The following is a 17,157-nucleotide window of genomic DNA, read 5'->3' on the forward strand; positions in this document are numbered from 1 at the left end:
CACAAAAATGCTAATAAAAGTATTGATAATAATGAAAGTGAAAGTAAAAAAAAAATGAAAATTAAAATAATGAAAATAAATGGATACTTACATTACATAAAAATTAAAATAAATAGATGAATATGTTGTTGGAAAATTGATATCTGGAACAGCAGAATATGTAAATATGAAGAGAAAAAATATTAATACAAAATGTAAAAAAAATTGCAGAAAGAAAGAAAGAAAGAAAGAAAGAAAGAAAGAAAGAAAGAAAGAAAGAAAGAAAGAAAGTGTTATGAATATTACTGTAACTACTGATATCATTATTATTATTATTAATATTACTACAAATAATAATGATAATAATGATAGTAATAAGAAGAAGAATAAGAGGAAAAAGTAAAGCATACATAAATTAAATCATTAAATAGATAACTTAACAAATGCATCTGTTGCTGGAAAAAAATGATCCAGTGACAGCTGACTTTGGAACTGCAGAATGTGTAAAATATGAAGAGAAAAAAAAATGAATAAATGTTAAAAAAGAAATTGTGGGACAAGTGATAAATTGTGAAGTTTGATTTTTCATTGTATTCAATACTTAACATTAAATCCTGCATTTTATGTGTGGTCAATGTCAGGGTTTAATGAAATATATTACTAAATTATTTTACTGGTAATATTGATATTAATAACAGTATATTTTAAAGTATACGAAACATACATACATTTAAGAAGTTATATATTGATTTATAAATATATTTCAATCAGTGAGTTACAGCTGATCAGCTGTCGCTGGGTCAATCTATGAATAAATAATTCTGTTACTACTACTACTACTAATGATATTATCATTATTATTGTTATCAGCATTGTTAAACTAGTAATAAGAACAAAAATTATAAGATACAAAGAGTTAAAAAATAAATTCAATTATCTATCCCTGATCTACTTTTTGGTACAGTCAGCGTCTCCAGGACTACATTTGTTAAATAACACAATAAAATACCATTCAAAAAACTCCTTCCACCTTTGCTGAGGCCAGAAGCTGAACTAACTCCCAGTCCGTCTGCAGGAAATGCCCATGTGATTTATACCTCCAATGCAGGGAGAGACCATTACACCCTCCTCATCCTCACAGCTCATCCTCTTACTGCCTTCAGCCAAAAAAGTTTTTTTTTCCGTAGGCGGCGGGGGGGAGATAAAAGGTGCTTTTATCAGCTATTAGCCGAAGAGCGGACTCAGCTTCGTTCAAGCGGTATTCACAATTGAGCGATGTATCATATCAAAGGAAGCAGAGTGTCTGGGCCTCTGTGTGTGTGTGTGTGTGTGTGTGTGTGTGCATGTGCGTGTGTTTGCAAAAATAGGGGATGTACTGTAGATGACCTTTAGGACGTCCTCGTGCGAGCATGTCCTGTTTTAGTCACCATCTCTCAGCGGAGTTGGCAGATTTGTTCATCTCCCATTGACACTCGTCATGATTTTGTGTGTGTGTATGCGTGTCTGTGTGAGAGAACAGAGGTTGAGTCAGAGGTGATTTGTGTGTGTGTGTGTGTGTGTGTGTGTGTGTGTGTGCGTTAAGCGCACATGTGTATAAAGGGGATTTATGAGTAAGGGACTAAAGCAAGAGCGCCTCTCTGACAGTTTCCATCACAATGGCCTGATGCGAAGGGACAGGTCATGTCACGAGCAGCAGCTTCATCATCTAGAGGCGGAAGAGTATAAGTGTGTGTGTGTGTGTTTGCCCTTGAAGGTGCACATTCATGTTTGCCCTAAAAGTCAAGCGCATGCACAGATCTTGGGTACAGCTGATCCTGTGCTTCCTGCAAGGGGATCAAATTGGAGATGCGAACATTAGCATTGCGTTTTCAGCAAAATGCCAGGGGCCGGAGGCACCAGAGAAATCAACGGAAAGAAGGGGATTTTGCAGTTTTCCCAACGAGCCCGGAGAAATATTGGCCATGAGACCACCCAGATCTGAAGATGGACCCGTTTAAATGCTATGTCTGCTATGTAGATGCAACAAAAAACCAAGGTTACTTCTGACTTTCTCCTCCACTTTGGTTTTCACCAAGTCCCATTAAAGGTCACCACTCACCTCAACTCCAAAGCTCAGTTGTCCAAAGTGAGAGGTGATGCGTCAGAACTTGTGTTCCATAATGTTGGACCAAGAATACGCACGTCCAAAGACTCCGAGTGAATGTCCACTGGAAGAGGAAGAGCAGTGAATGAGAGAGTGAATGGTTATTTGTCTCTATATGGCCTGGATTTGACTGGCAGGCTATCCGGCAACCAGACCTTCCCATGTGACCCTGCGTGCAGCATTAGCAGGATACCTAATGAATTAATTAATCAATCAATTAATGCTTGTATGTCCCTGAATGAGCCCCACCTCTGGCCTGCAGCCCTAAGTGGTACAGATAATGAGTGAATGAGTGAATGAATGAATGCATGAATAAATTAATCACCATACACACATGTGTAGACCATACATACACATGTGTATATGTGTGTATATATGTGCATACACATATTTATGTATGTATGAAGGTGTGTGTATACATACTAAAATACATACTTATATATTGTATATATGTGTATATATATATATATATATATGAATACTTTTATATGTATGATTATAATTATTATTATTTAATTATTTTTATATTTATTTATATATTTATACATTTATTTATATATTTATATTTATGTGTACGTGTGTATATAAGTGTGTGTACACTCACAAATATACACACTACATATATTTATATATATGTGTGTGTGTGTAAACTCAGGAACCTTTAACATGCTTAATGGTTGAAGATGGACCAGAAAATGGTCTTGTTTTGGAAAAAAAAAAAAAAAAATAATCCAGAAGGTTGCTTCCACCTTGTGTTGGTATTAGGTGAGTAGGGTTTAGATTCTCCCTTCATCTGTAAGGGCACCCAACGGTACTACCAGCAAAACAGAAGTACATCCAGGAAATTGGTCCCAAAAGTGGGCGGGGCCATATTTATTGACTTACTGGTGTGGCATTCAGTGGACTCTGTTCCCTGAGTTATGGACGGGAATTTTAGTGGACACCGTGCTCTTGGCGACGGAGATCATCTGTCTGCATTCCCTGACCATTGCAGGGTCATTCATCAGAATACAAATGTACTTGTCTCATTGCCCCGACGGAGACGTGGCTCAAGCATTAAGATCTGCAAACCAATCCGTCGACACGTCTGAACAGAGACCCACAGTGACAAGAAAGACTGGACGTAGATTCCGTCTGTATATTAACTAAGAGTGGTAAAAAATCTCATGGCCTGGGAGTCTCTGCACACTGCGGAGAGATATTCTTTTTATTTCCTTGTTCAGATATACTTCTTACTCCAGTGTATGTTCACCTGAGAGCAAATGCAGTTGAAGCCACACAGGTCATGGTGAATGCTGTCCATGGGCCACAGAAAATCAGGAAGTCTCTCACAAACATGCACCAATGTGTCCCTTGTCTCACCTGGAACATGAAGTGTCGGGCTCTTTGTCACGGCTCCATAAGAGGTGCTTATAAGTCTTGTCAGATCCCTGCTGGGTAGTCCCAAAGTGGTGTGGTCAATTTGTGTCCGATGTACTAACCGATCCTGAAGGAAACAAACCCCAGCGAGGCTTAGTTCCAGTCTAGTCAGTGGATCCGCATGGGACAGTTTTCTTCTTAAGGACCAGGATTTATTACGTACTGTTAGTTGGACTTGGACAAACTGACTGAGACTGACGACTCGTACATTAATTTCTGTGATGGCTTAATCATTTCAAGGAAATTAATTCATTATTTCTCCAAAAGTCATCCATGGATGTCCAACTCGATAAGAAATATGATTAATCTGAGGAATATCAGTTAAAGGGGACATGACAATGCAAACTTAAACTTCCTCAAATTAAAAATAAAAACAGGGTAAAAATTATGATTACTATGATTATAACAATCATAATTATTCATATTCTTATGATAATTATGCTGCTCCTGATGATGTTGATGATCATAATAATAATAGCAATAATGAAAATAATGACAAGTAGTACTTTACATAAGAACTCAAATATAATTCATTTATGTCATATACAGTATAGAACAGCACAGCAGTTCCTTAGGTATGTTTAATAATGGAGCGCTTCACAAGATAGATAGATAGATAGATAGATAGATAGATAGATAGATAGATAGATAGATAGATAGATAGATAGATAGATAGATAGATAGATAGATAGATAGATAGATAGATAGATAGATAGATAGATAGACGGATAGATGGATAGATGGATAGATAGATTACTGTACCGTTGCTATTCATCAGTGTTGTGGTTGAAATGTTAAACAATATTAGTGACACTCTGTTTTTTTCCACTGAAAATAAAGGTCAGCGGTTAATGGGACATGAAACGAGATGTGAAATATATTAAATTGTTTCACAACTTGTGGGATTTTCTGGTCGATGGCGCGTAAGACAATTTCTCTTTTCCTTTTATTTTACCGCTCACTTTCCACCTGCTTTACCTTTTCCCCGCACCGTTACGCACGGCCGCTTCATTAGAGCACTGCTCTTTCCACAAAGCAGATGCTCTTCAAAGGTCTTCTCACAGACCCATCAGCTTCACCACAGCAATTTTCCCTGTATTCGAAAAGAAAAAAAGGAAAAATTGATCATTTGCATGGGATTCAATTATTCCCCTTGATGGGGAGAGTTATCTTCTCGATTCCAGCTGAATACGTCGGAGCCGGGAAGCATCTGCGGCAGCAGCCATTACTACCGGATAACTTCTCTCCCGCATTAACTCGCGGAATTGGACAGAGCGACTAAATATCATTGTCTTTTGGCTGTTTATGGCGAATCTTTCTTAAACAAAAAGTCCTTTGAGATGGATAGTTTTTCCTCCGACCGCGTCCAATTTTAACTCGAGAGAATGGTTGGTTTTTACAACTTTGTCTCATCCATTCATCTGTTCATTCATTCATTCATTATTAAAAAAACACTTATCCTGGATGCTAATGGGCGTCATAGTTGGTGACATAAACCAGTCACCCTTTCATTGACTCATAATTCAGGCATTCACCATCTCACTCACATTATGAATGGACGTAAAGCCATTCGCTCTGGCATTTACGACCCATAACGACACATAAAACCATTCACTGTCACATTTATGTCTATAGAGATGTTAAACCGTTAAACCACTATTGGATTCAAATGCCACGTAGAGATGTAAGGTTGTCCAGCCTCTCATTCACACATCTTGGCAATTGTGCTTCATAGCGGTCTTGCAAGGACCTGTGGACAGGAAGAGCTGGGAATCAAACCATCAGTCTCCATCTGCGCCAGAAAAACCACAGTCGGCCCTACAAATGTCGAAATTGCCAGCGAGATGTAAACTGAATATAGATGAAATACTCTTCTGCTTTCCAAACATAGATTTGTATTCATTAACCTGGTCATATAAACTCTGAATATTCGCTTTCCATTCCCCTCGGGAGGAACCGAACAAGAGCCGGGTCCTCCAGCAAGTTGTTACCGATGCTCTGTGAGATAAACGTGACAAAATATGAATAATTCTGGCCGAGCAGACTATTAGCAGCTGAAGTTGGCGTGTGGATTCCCTGTTTGTGTTATGTGGAAGGAAATTCATGCTGTTCACATGCACTTTGTGTTCTGTGTTGTGTCACGTCTGCTTGGCTAGTTGTTGTGATAAGTCGCACAACCTGTGACATGCAGCATGGCGGCTAAGCTCCGAAGGGTTCCCCTAAGGGAAAATAAAGGCCCGGGGAGGATTGTGGGTATGATATGTCCATGCAAAAGCAAAAATCAGATCATGTAAGAAGGTAGAACTTATTTCAAAGCATTAATTACAATTGATTAAGATGTGTATCCCTTGATTTTGTCAGTGTCTCCTACAGCTCTGCAGCACTGATTCAGATCACTTTAGTGCATGGTCAAATCAGGGAATATCAATTCATGCACCCCTGTGTCTTTGTGGGGTTCTCCGGGTTCCTCCTCCAGTCCAAATACAGGCAAGACATTCATTGGAGACCCTGAAATGCCCAGTGGAGGGAATGAGAGAATCAATCGTTGAATGTCTCGATATGACGTGAATTGTTGTATATCTCTAAATGGTGTGGTGATGAGAGGGGCAAAAGTTGTATGTCTCTATATGATGTGTAAATGAAAGGGTGAATCCCCAGATATCGCTACATTATGTGAATTATTGTATGTCTCTAAACGGTCTAGTAATGAGGGGGTAAATGTTTGTATGTCTCTCCTTGTGGCCTATTGATCAACTGGCAGATGGTCCATGAAGAAGTCCACCTCCCAGCCAATGACAGTTGGGATAGGCTCCAGAACCAAAGCGACCCTGAGTGCAGGATCGGCCGTTCAATTAATGAATGAATAGACAAATAAAAATATAAAAACCCCTTCTCCCAGGGAGCTCCATTCTCTTGCCTGGTCTGAACAATTCCAATTTTCAGCCGAGTGTGTGGCAGAGCTTGGCGTCTGTCACGACATACAGTGCCCGTCGGTGTCAGATTGTTTAGTGGCAACTGGACCTCATTTCTCTCCTTGGAGACGTTCCTCCTCTCAACCCAGCAGGTTCTGCAGTTCCAACAGACTGTGAGGAGCTCACACTATTTAACTGCTGGCATTCGCGTTGGGTGTTGATCCAAGTTGAGAAGGTTATGTTAATGAGTGAGCTGTTTTGCAGCAAAGTTGAATGGGAATGTTGTGTTCACTCGTCATTAGGGAAACTGAGGTTAGAGTTCCAGGGACTCACATGAGTTGGAATTTGACCAGTTAATCCTTGGCTAGGCTAATATTTAGGTTGAAACAACAGAAGACTTTTAATTCCCTTTAGCTGAGGTGTGTTTTGGATTGCCCTCTCCTGGTGGGTTGCAGGGTGTTGGTCTGTCTTGGGATGGATCCCATCATGGCTTTGCATGGCGAAAGGTCATGTCGAACCCCCACCTCCCCCGGCTCAGCAAAAGTCTCTCCAGTTTATTCAAGATTACTCCTTTGACTCCCAAACCACCTGTCATCTCTGGCTAGAAGGTAGACATTGGACAGGGGGTGGGTTTAGTCCCTCTTCTGCAAGTGGACCATGAAGTTCTGTTATGAAGAGGTAGCTCTCCTATGCTGGGCCATCCATTTGTCCAATGGTCATTCATCTCATCAACACATAGATCATCACAATACTCATCGGACTCAACAACAAACTACAGATTCTCCAGCTTGTGTCCTGGTGTAGCAATATATGGAAATGCAATGTCATGCTCTTTCTGGCCTGTGCTACCCGTCCTGGGCTAACTTTTCATCCTGGATTTCACGGCACGACGGTCTCGTATAAAATCTTTGAGCTGATTTCCAAGCGTAACACGGCTCCACTGTCTTACCAAAAAGATGTTTAATTTAGTTTAATCTCTCCATTCTCCTGCCTGATGTGGAGTGTTTCACAGCACAGAGCAAGAGCTTCTCCTTCTGGTGGAGGTTCAAACAAATGGAAAAATCCATTTGCTTTTTGCAATACATTTTTATTATGTTTTTATTTTTTTTTGAGTATAATGAGTCTCTCTTTTAATCACAAGCTGGTATAAAAATAAGCAAAAGAAAATATGTCAGCTCAGAAACAGGTCTGTTTTCTCACGAGTATAGCTTGTCACAAACCACTCCCTCATTTACATGTCTGGATAATTCAGGGTCTCCAGTGGACCTCCTGCATGTGTGTCGACTGTGGGAGGAAGCTGGAGAACCCGGAGGAAGTTTACGTAGACACAGGGAGAACATGGAGAACCCCATTCCCCATATATATATGTGCAGCAGAAACTCTGCATGAATGACTATCACATGTAGCAATTTTAAACAACATACAGTGGAACCTCTACATACAAAATATTATTTGTTCTTTGACTCCATTTGTGAACCAAATCAATGTTTCCCGTTGTAATCAATGTAAACCCCTGTATCAACAACACACTGAACGGTTTGGAAACCTTTTATTGGTTTATTTGTAGCAAAACTAGAGTGAGGAAGTAAAGATAACCTTAATTATTGCCATCTCTGGTGTTCTTTCTTCTTGCTAGCACGTGCACTTGGCGTTTCCTTCACTTAATCAGCAAAAGTAAAGCCTTGCTAATGCCTACATTATCTTCAGTTAGCTGTCTTTCATTCACCCAAACCAACAATCACTCATATACTTCTTCCAAGGCTTGAAAACTTTTCATTAATGTAGTCGCGCCTTCGCCACATCAGCCGTCTTTAGCTCATCTTGGTCCTTCAGGATCGTACAGATGGCTGACTTAGCCAATAGCAAGATCACCAACACCGTTCTCAAGTTTAGCTATAATTTCCCTCTTCAGAATAAGGCTAGCTTATTGTTAAAAGCACAAAAAAAATGTTCTAACAGGAGAACACAACCATGAACGATATAAACAACACGGATCAGCATGCATGGCTGCTGCAACGCTACAATGCCACTACAAGGAAAGCTTGTCTTTTGTTTGTTTGTGTTCGTACAGTTGGTTTGTTCACCGATACTAAATTTGTTCAAAATCATGATCCCAAATGCGAAAGTTGGAAGCCCAGGTTCTACTGTGCATATATAAATATATATATATATATATATATATATATATATATATGTATATGTGTGTGTGTGTGTATGTGTGTGTGTATAGTGGGGATGTATGTGTTTATGTTTGTTATGTTTGTGTGCAATAAAATCATTTTCAGACATTTTTGATGGTGTCACAGAAAGGCAGTTTTATTGGCCCTGACAGCAGCATGCACTGAAAGTGTCCTTCTGGTTTTGGCCCTTGTGCTTTATCACCCGACACAGTGCCTGGCTGGAGGCCGAAAAGGAATCAAGCCTGAAGGATCCACGCTATTTTATTTATTTTCACATGTTTTTTCCTGCCCTTTTCCGTGTAGAAATTGCCCCGCACATATTTTACCGTTCATCTTCTGATATGGCATTTTGATGCATGATGCACATCTGTTAGCTGCAGGGAAAAGTAGCATAACTGCAACTCCAATTCACACCCGTTGAATGTGAACACTTATTTCTTTTCTCTCTTTTTCTCTTTGAGATTATTATGGTGGTGGGATGCTGATTGGTCCAAAACCAAAGCTTTATTCTCAGTTTGAAGCTGATATGGAGATTCAACACATCATGTTGTGTCTTTGGAGAGCAGCCTTTGGGATGGCAGCGGCTGACATTTTTAATGCTGGATGATCCTATAAGATCCTCACTGCCGACGTCCTACTAGTTCCTGACTTCCACCTCCTCTTCCCTGTGATCCAGCTGATCTCCACCAAGGCTACTACAAATAAACATGGCAAGGGAGGGCTTGAAGAGGAACCATACCTGCTGACGTTTGTCCTTCTGGGGATTTGGGTGAACCCCACCCATCGCCCAGTGACAGCTGGGATAGGTTCCAGCCGGGATAGGCTCGAGCTTTTTGCCGCCCCTGAACGCAGGATGACCCGTACGGGTGACAGATAAATGAATCACAATCAACGAAAAAAAACCTGGTGCCTCCAACCCAGCTTTTCCAAGGCGTTCCCTGGAATTTGAGCTTGAAGCTAAATTAACTCTTTCCAGCTGTAGAGAAATACAGAGTAAGAAGCAAAAATCTACTTTTTCACATCTTTTTCTGAATCATTTAACGTAAGTCTCACCTTCAAAGAGACAAAATCATCTCCATCATGGTCGTTGCCTTGATAACATCTTTTCCACGGCTTCATACCGTCGGTTTTAAACCCGCCGTCTTTTACGCTCATTTTATGTCCCTCGCACTTTTCCCAGAAAACGGCCCCACACACGCACAAATGGAGAAATACGGTCATAGCGCCCTCTCCATCACGGCGTCACGAAGAACAATTACCTCAGGAGTGATGGCCGAGATGAGAGGAGTGTTTTGCTGACTGATGGCGGCGGCAGAAGTGGCGACTCTGAGATTGGTAGCACAGGTGAGATCACTCGTTCACCCATTTACTTGCCCGTGAACAAACAAACACAAATGCACAAACGGTGCAGGAAAAACCCCCATGTTTGATGTCGGGCTTCAGCAACTGTCAGCATGTGCGCTATATTTCTGCTTGTGTGTGTGTGTGTGTGTGTGTGTGTGTGTGTGTGCGCGAACCCTTTTTGTGTTTTTATTTATGAAATTGCTCATGGCCAGCATCTGCTAATGTTAGCTCACCGAGAGCCTCCCACGGTGCCGCCCCGTCCCCGGCTCATCCCGAGGATCACTGGGGATTGGAGTTACCGTCTATGATCCCACCATCGAAAAAAACAACTGCCAAAGCTCCGGAGACACGAGCTTCGCCTTTTTTTTTTTTCTTCGTCCACGGGCAGGCCTCCCCCGAGCCCAGGCACCTCTCCAGACGATTAGCGAACACGCAGGAGTCATTCTTACCCTGATCAGAACAATGGCGGAGTCCACGTTGGCAAGTGGTGCCCGTGGGAATGGCTAACCCTGAGTGCAACTGCCGCAGAGCCAACATGGCTGGATTTGTACGTGGGTGGAGACAGCTGTATTAGCGGAGGAAAGAAAACATGCATCCATAAGTCGGCGTGGAGAAGAAAGAAATGTCGGATTGCGTCTCCTGGCACCATAATCAGACTAATCATAATCAATCCTTATCGCCCGGGTAACAGAAAAAGGTTTTGATGCTGATTTAAGGGCACTGCAGGAGATTGCATTTACGCCCATTTAACCCCAGCTCTTCCTTTTCTTTCCATGCAATACAAACAGCCACATTATAGAAACAAATATATTACAATTTTTTTTTTTTTGTCTGTCGGCAGGGCATGTCTCTCCACACCTCAGAAGCTTCATACACCAGTCTGTCAGGATCCTAAACTGTCTTCCCAATATCCCACTCCATCTAATCCAGCCCACACCAAGATGATGAACTCTTTCTCACTTCATTTTCCAGCAAAACATTAACAAAACATTTTTTTTTACTGGTCCTTTGCACAGTGAAAACATCATGCTGTGATTGTACAATTGTTCATTACTTACTGACCTTTGCAATAAACTATAAAAACAGAAAACAAACAAACAAAAACTCTGCTGCTACTCTCTCATGCCGTCAAATATTTGTCTGTATGTGCACAGTTAAATGGTTGCTGTTTAGTGCACTTTACTGTTAATTTGCACTCTATTATTATTATTATCAAGTTCACTTCATGTCACCGTAGGATTGTGAGAGATGTGTTCTCCATTCCTCTGTATGTCCAGTACTTGCAGAGGAACTGACGGTAAAGCTGACTTTGACTTTTTGAACGTAAGATCCCAGTCAGAGCCTCGTTCTAGTGTTTCCTTCGCTTCTCACCCTGAAATAAAGCTAGAGATAATATTGGTTTGGTGATTCCTAGGGAAGGGGGGGAAGGTCAACAGTAGCTGCCGCAGGTAGGATCCATGTTGCCCTCTGGCAACGGATCCTGGCAATGGGTCGGGCAGTGGGGGAAAAACACGCAGGCTAACACGGCCGCTGGAAAACCTTATCGTTTCTACACAGGGGACATTTTGGCACCTCGCTGTGACATAAACAGCAGCTGCAGAGGGTCATCGGTTGCAGCGTCACCTCACTTGGGGATTCTTTTACGTGTGTGGCCATTAAGCGATAAGTGCGATGTAATTAGCTTATAGAGTTGACGCGATGGATCACACAGGATAGTCAGCAGTGAAAGCTGATAGGTTGCCCCGGGTCTGTGTTAACGAAAAATATGGGATGTCAGCTTTGCTCTTTACGTGATAATGCCCTTCCAAACACAACCCATACGATATGTGATTTATTCATTTATTTAATCTATCGCTTTATTGATATATGTCTTCAACTATTTATCTTTCTTTGTTTTTTATCTATTTATTTTATTGTTTTATTTATCTTTATCTTTTTATCTTATTTTCTTTATTTTTTTCTAATTATTTTGCCTAGAGTGGCATAACATCAAGAAAAAATGCCATCCAGATTTAGATTTTCATCTCTTCAAAATAAAGGAAGAGGCTAGAGTTGACCGTTAATATAAATATATATATATATATATATATATACACACACACACACATATATATATATACATATATACATATACATATATATATATATATATATATATATATATATATATATATATATATATATATATATATATATATGTATGTATTATAAGATAAATAAACAATGAAGGAATAAATAAAAAAATAAGACAGTTTAATCTACTTCAGGCAACATTGAATAAGTCACATTATGGTCATCGAATTGGGTGAGTTTTGCTATTTTATTCTTTTTAAAAGCACAGAGATTAGAAAAAAAAGAAAACTTAAAAAAAAATCTCCACCTAATTCCCAGTCCTGAAACCTAATACATCTCTATAATTGGTGTAATAACTTGGAAAATAGTTTCCTGATATGGGGAGGGAGTCACCTTTAAGACTGAATTGAATTTCTGAAAATTTCTGCTCAATTATCTTGACATAAATAAAATGCCTCAGTTCATAGCATAGCTCTGAAATATTATTCATGTATGTACATATCCATATCCCGCATGCACGTATTTATGTTGTATGTGTATGTATGTCTGCACATATACATCCATGACTGCATACATGTATGTATGTATGTTGTTATGCATGTATTTATTTATGTATGTATTATTGTCATTCAATTACAAACAGCTGACAGAAAAACACTGAATACAGATAGTGACCATAATAGTTATTGATCTAATTATGGAAATTATTTCTTCACACCCTCAAACATGGTGCTCTATGAGCAGATGAATGCTGAATATTCCACAAAAATATGAGCTTTTAATCTTGGTAACATCTAACAATGTGTCATGTGTGTTTGGCTGCATTGAATGCCCGCCTAAACAATGTTATTTATGAGATATGAGAAAAGCACCAGAAAAAAAGAGGAAATGCTTAATCGTCTTGATATGACAAGATATAATTAGATTCTCTTCAAGAAAAATGAACGGTGTAAGAAATGAGAAAGCCAGACATGTAAGATGTCATTTTATTTATTTATTTATTTATTTATTTATTTATTTATTTATTTATTTATCTATTTACTATCTATGTTTTCAAAATGTTTTCATTTCTGTGCATAACAGGCTGTAGCTGGTCCACGGGTTGGATCTGCTGGGACGAAGGGGGTCCCTATTAGGGCCGAAACATGGGTTTCGGACAAGCTGCGCATGAGTAACCACCGGACGCCTCCGCCGTGTCAGGGCTCACAAGATCTCCATGGTTATAGATCTTGCCGATGCAGTGGGTTGTGGCAGGCGATGTTTAGCCTCGGCGCTAATAGCCCGCTGTACAGAGCCTGGGGAAATTAGCTGTGCATTGAAGCGTGCCGCGAAGAGCTCGGCGAACCCCTGACAGAGGAGGAGCAGACACGGATAGGTTAGAGGAATCAATGTCCTTAAGGGACCCGGGGGGCGGCGGAGAGCGCTGAACTCTCCCTAACCCGGACCGGTGAAGCGGCGAAGATATTGGTGTGAACACGAAGGGATCCGCCAGTCCCGCGGAGGGACGGTTGACCACGGAAAGGTGATGCAATTAGGAAGAAAAGATGTTAAAAAGTATCCTCTTTCTGTTCATTCAGTCAAGAAAATTATCAATGACGCGCAGGGTGTGATGACAGAGCCCTGGTTCAACGGGAAAGGACACATTTTGCTTGATTTCACCGCCATGCTGCAGGATGCACCATTAAAATCAGTAGATCGATGCTAAATTAGGTGAAATCACTCAAAACAATGGCAGTTGAATTACATAAAAAAGGCGGTTTTGGTCAAAGATCTCAAAGTTACAAGGGGTAAAAAGGTAAAAAAAACTCCACACGCCAAGAGAGCTCCAATGCAGATGATTTATTTCAGAATTATTTTAGCATAACGTTTCACACCACATTTCCTCTTCTTCAGATGTTTAACCAAAATTTACAACGGGAGCGCCAATGACCTCTTTGAAAAGACGAGATCTCTGCGAGATGGTATCATCCGGAGGTCGTCTGAAGGGGATTCTTCCAACCAGATGTCTTTTCTCTGCTGTAACCGGACAAGTTCAACCGGCGGTGACATCGGTGAAACATTTCTAATTTTACCCGTCCGCTCCCGCTGGGGGATTCTATCATCTCGGAACAAACAACATATCCCGCGAGCTGTGGGAACGCTTAAAGAGGATGACTTCATACCTCTGGCAACTTCCCAAGATCGATAGCGGTGTGAAATAACCCCCCCCCCCCCCCCCGGCAGAAAATACCTGGCTTTGAGTCCAAGGCTTCAACCGGCGAAGGAAGCAGCTGTAAAACTGAAGCTCGTCAAACACCCTCGATCTTCGTGATAATTGGAAAACAGACTGAAAGGGGCCCAGAGTTTCAGAGTCACCACCAAGCTGGTTTTAATAAAACGTGATCCTCAAGGTTTGGGGGTCCGTGTTTGATATGGAAAACATTCGTAATGAATGGAGGCACCAAAATAAAAGCAGAAAATGTTTCATCACTGTGACGTGACAAGAAATGATTAGATTCTCTTGGAGAAAAATAGACGGTGTACGTCAAGCTGATCCGAGGGCAGCTTGTGTCGGGACGTCTTACAGCCATTGTCATTGAAAACAACACACAATGTCAAACAGTCAGTGGCTGCAAGACATTGATGGCCGGCTGCAGTCAGTCCATGGGCAGAATCTCATGCATGTATTCATTTTTTTCTTTATTTTTCTTTATTACTATATCTATTTATGTACAAATCAATTTAGCTATTATCACTACCTTCTACTTCTTCTGTCAGCTATTCCCTTCAGCGAATCAACTTTCTCCACATAACCCTGATCTCTGTATCCTCCTCTCTCACACCAAATACCTTCATATCTTCTCTCACTACGTTAATAAATCTTCTCTTTGGTCTTCCTCGAGACTTCTTGCCTGGCAGCTCCAATTCCAGCATCCGTCCACCAATATATTCTCTATCCCTCCTCTGTACGTGACCGAACCATCTCAGTCTGGCTTCTCTGACCTTCTCTCCAAAACATCCACCATGTGCTGTTCCTCTGATAGACTCATTCCTGATCCTATCCATCCTGGTCACTCCCAAAGAGAACCTCAACATCTTCATCTCTGCAACCTCTAGTTCTGCCTGCTGTCTTTTGGTCATTGTAACAGTTTCTAGTCCATACATCATCGCTGGTCTCACCACTGTCTTGTACACCTTTCCTTTTATTCTGGCCGATAGTCTTCTATCACATAGTACCCCTGACACTTTTCTCCACCCATTCCAACCTGCTTGGACCCGTCTCTTCACCTCTTTTCCGCACTCTCCGTTGCTCTGGACTGTTGACCCTAAGTACTTGAAATCCTCCAGCTTCTTGATCTCCACTCCCTGTAGCCTCACCGCTCCACCCGAGTTCCTCTCATTCACACACATATATTCTGTCTTGCTGCGACTAACTTTCATTCCTCTCCTTTTCAGAGCATACCTCCACCTCTCTAGATTTTCCTCTACCTTTTGTCTGCTCTCACTACAGATCACAATGTCATCTACTAACATCATAGTCAATGGAGATTCCCGTCTAACCTCATCTGTCAGCCTGTCCATCACCATTGCTAACAAGAAGGGACTCAGAGCTGATCCCTGATGGAGTCCCACCTCCACCTTGAACTTCTGTTCCCCCTACAGCACACCGTATCACTATCTCACAGTTAGAATACATGTCTTGCACCAGTTTAACATACCCTTTGCATTTACCGGGGTTTGGGACCGGCTCAGGGAGACAGTGCTCCGTGCCCCCCCGAGGCAGGTTTGGGGAGACACGGGCAAGTACTGCCCTGAGGCTGCATTAGCTATCATTACCATCTATTATATTAAATTTTTTATTTATTATTTCATTGATTCCCTGTACTTATTTGTATTATTTTTGTCAATTGATTTATTTATTCAATCATTCATTCATTCATTCATTCATTCATTATTTATTCATTTATTTCTATTTACATATCAATAATTTTTTTCAAAATATTTAATTAGTATTTATTTATGTTGTCATTCATTTTTGCATATGTTCATTTGTTTTTCTTTTATTATCTATTCATGTGTCTATGTGTCGATCTATTAACTATTACAATGTATTATGATTTAAAATGATTTATTTATTGATTTATTTATTCAGCTCTGTACTTATTTCTTTGTATAATTTTATCAATTCATTCATTCATGCATTCATTCATTTCTTTATTACTTTATAATTGTATTTATTTATTTTTAATAATGAATTTTAATTTTCAACTTTGTACTAAAATGATTTATTTATGTATTAATTGATGTAGTCATTCATGAGTACACATGTTTTTTTTTCTTTTTTTTTTCTATTTATTTACTTATGAATCTATCTGCCTATTATTACTAATGAATTTAAGATTATGTATTTATCTATTCAATTAATTAATTAATTCAATTATATATTCATTATCCATCCAGTTTTTCATGTATTAATGTATTTGTTTATTCATTTGTATTTGTTATTATTACTGAAATATATTTATTTAAATTTATTTATTACTTTTACAACTGTGCTCACTGCACATCCAACTCCGCGTGGCCAGTTTGCTCCCGCTGGAAAAGTCAGCAGATGATCTGCGACCTGAGGAGAGCGTGCAACGTGGTGATGCGAGGAGTGTTTACCTTCCTGACAAAAACCGGACCTCTCCCAGCGTGGCGGCCTGACAAATGTGCCGAACAACTCCCCAGCAGTCACTCGGAGAGCGCCGGGCCAGCGAGCGGATGACCTCAGACACCTAGGGAAATTCTCAGGGCCGTCTCTTCCGTGGCTCGACGAACGCCAGGGAGGCGACCGGGGCATGGACGCATCAGCGGGATGGCGGGAGGTCATGGCAGGGGGGTGTTTACGGTTCGGTGGAGGGGGGGCTGACGGAGACGAGGAGCGACGGCAGCGGCGAGGGATGGAGGGAGGCCTGCTCTCGCTGACGCGAAGAGACAGGAAGTGGACATTTTACCGCCAGGATTTTGCAGAAAAGGAAGAAGAAAAAATATAATTTTTGTTACACAATGGAGGATTTTGCATCCCATGGTGGATGCTCACCCTCACCGATAGTATCACTGACGACAAGGGACATACCCAAGAACA

The sequence above is a fragment of the Fistularia commersonii genome, chromosome 19, assembly GCF_037954325.1.
Source record: "Fistularia commersonii isolate RoL2024-O1a breed Wild chromosome 19, RoL_Fcom_v1.0, whole genome shotgun sequence".
Taxonomy (NCBI): Eukaryota; Metazoa; Chordata; class Actinopteri; order Syngnathiformes; family Fistulariidae; genus Fistularia; species Fistularia commersonii.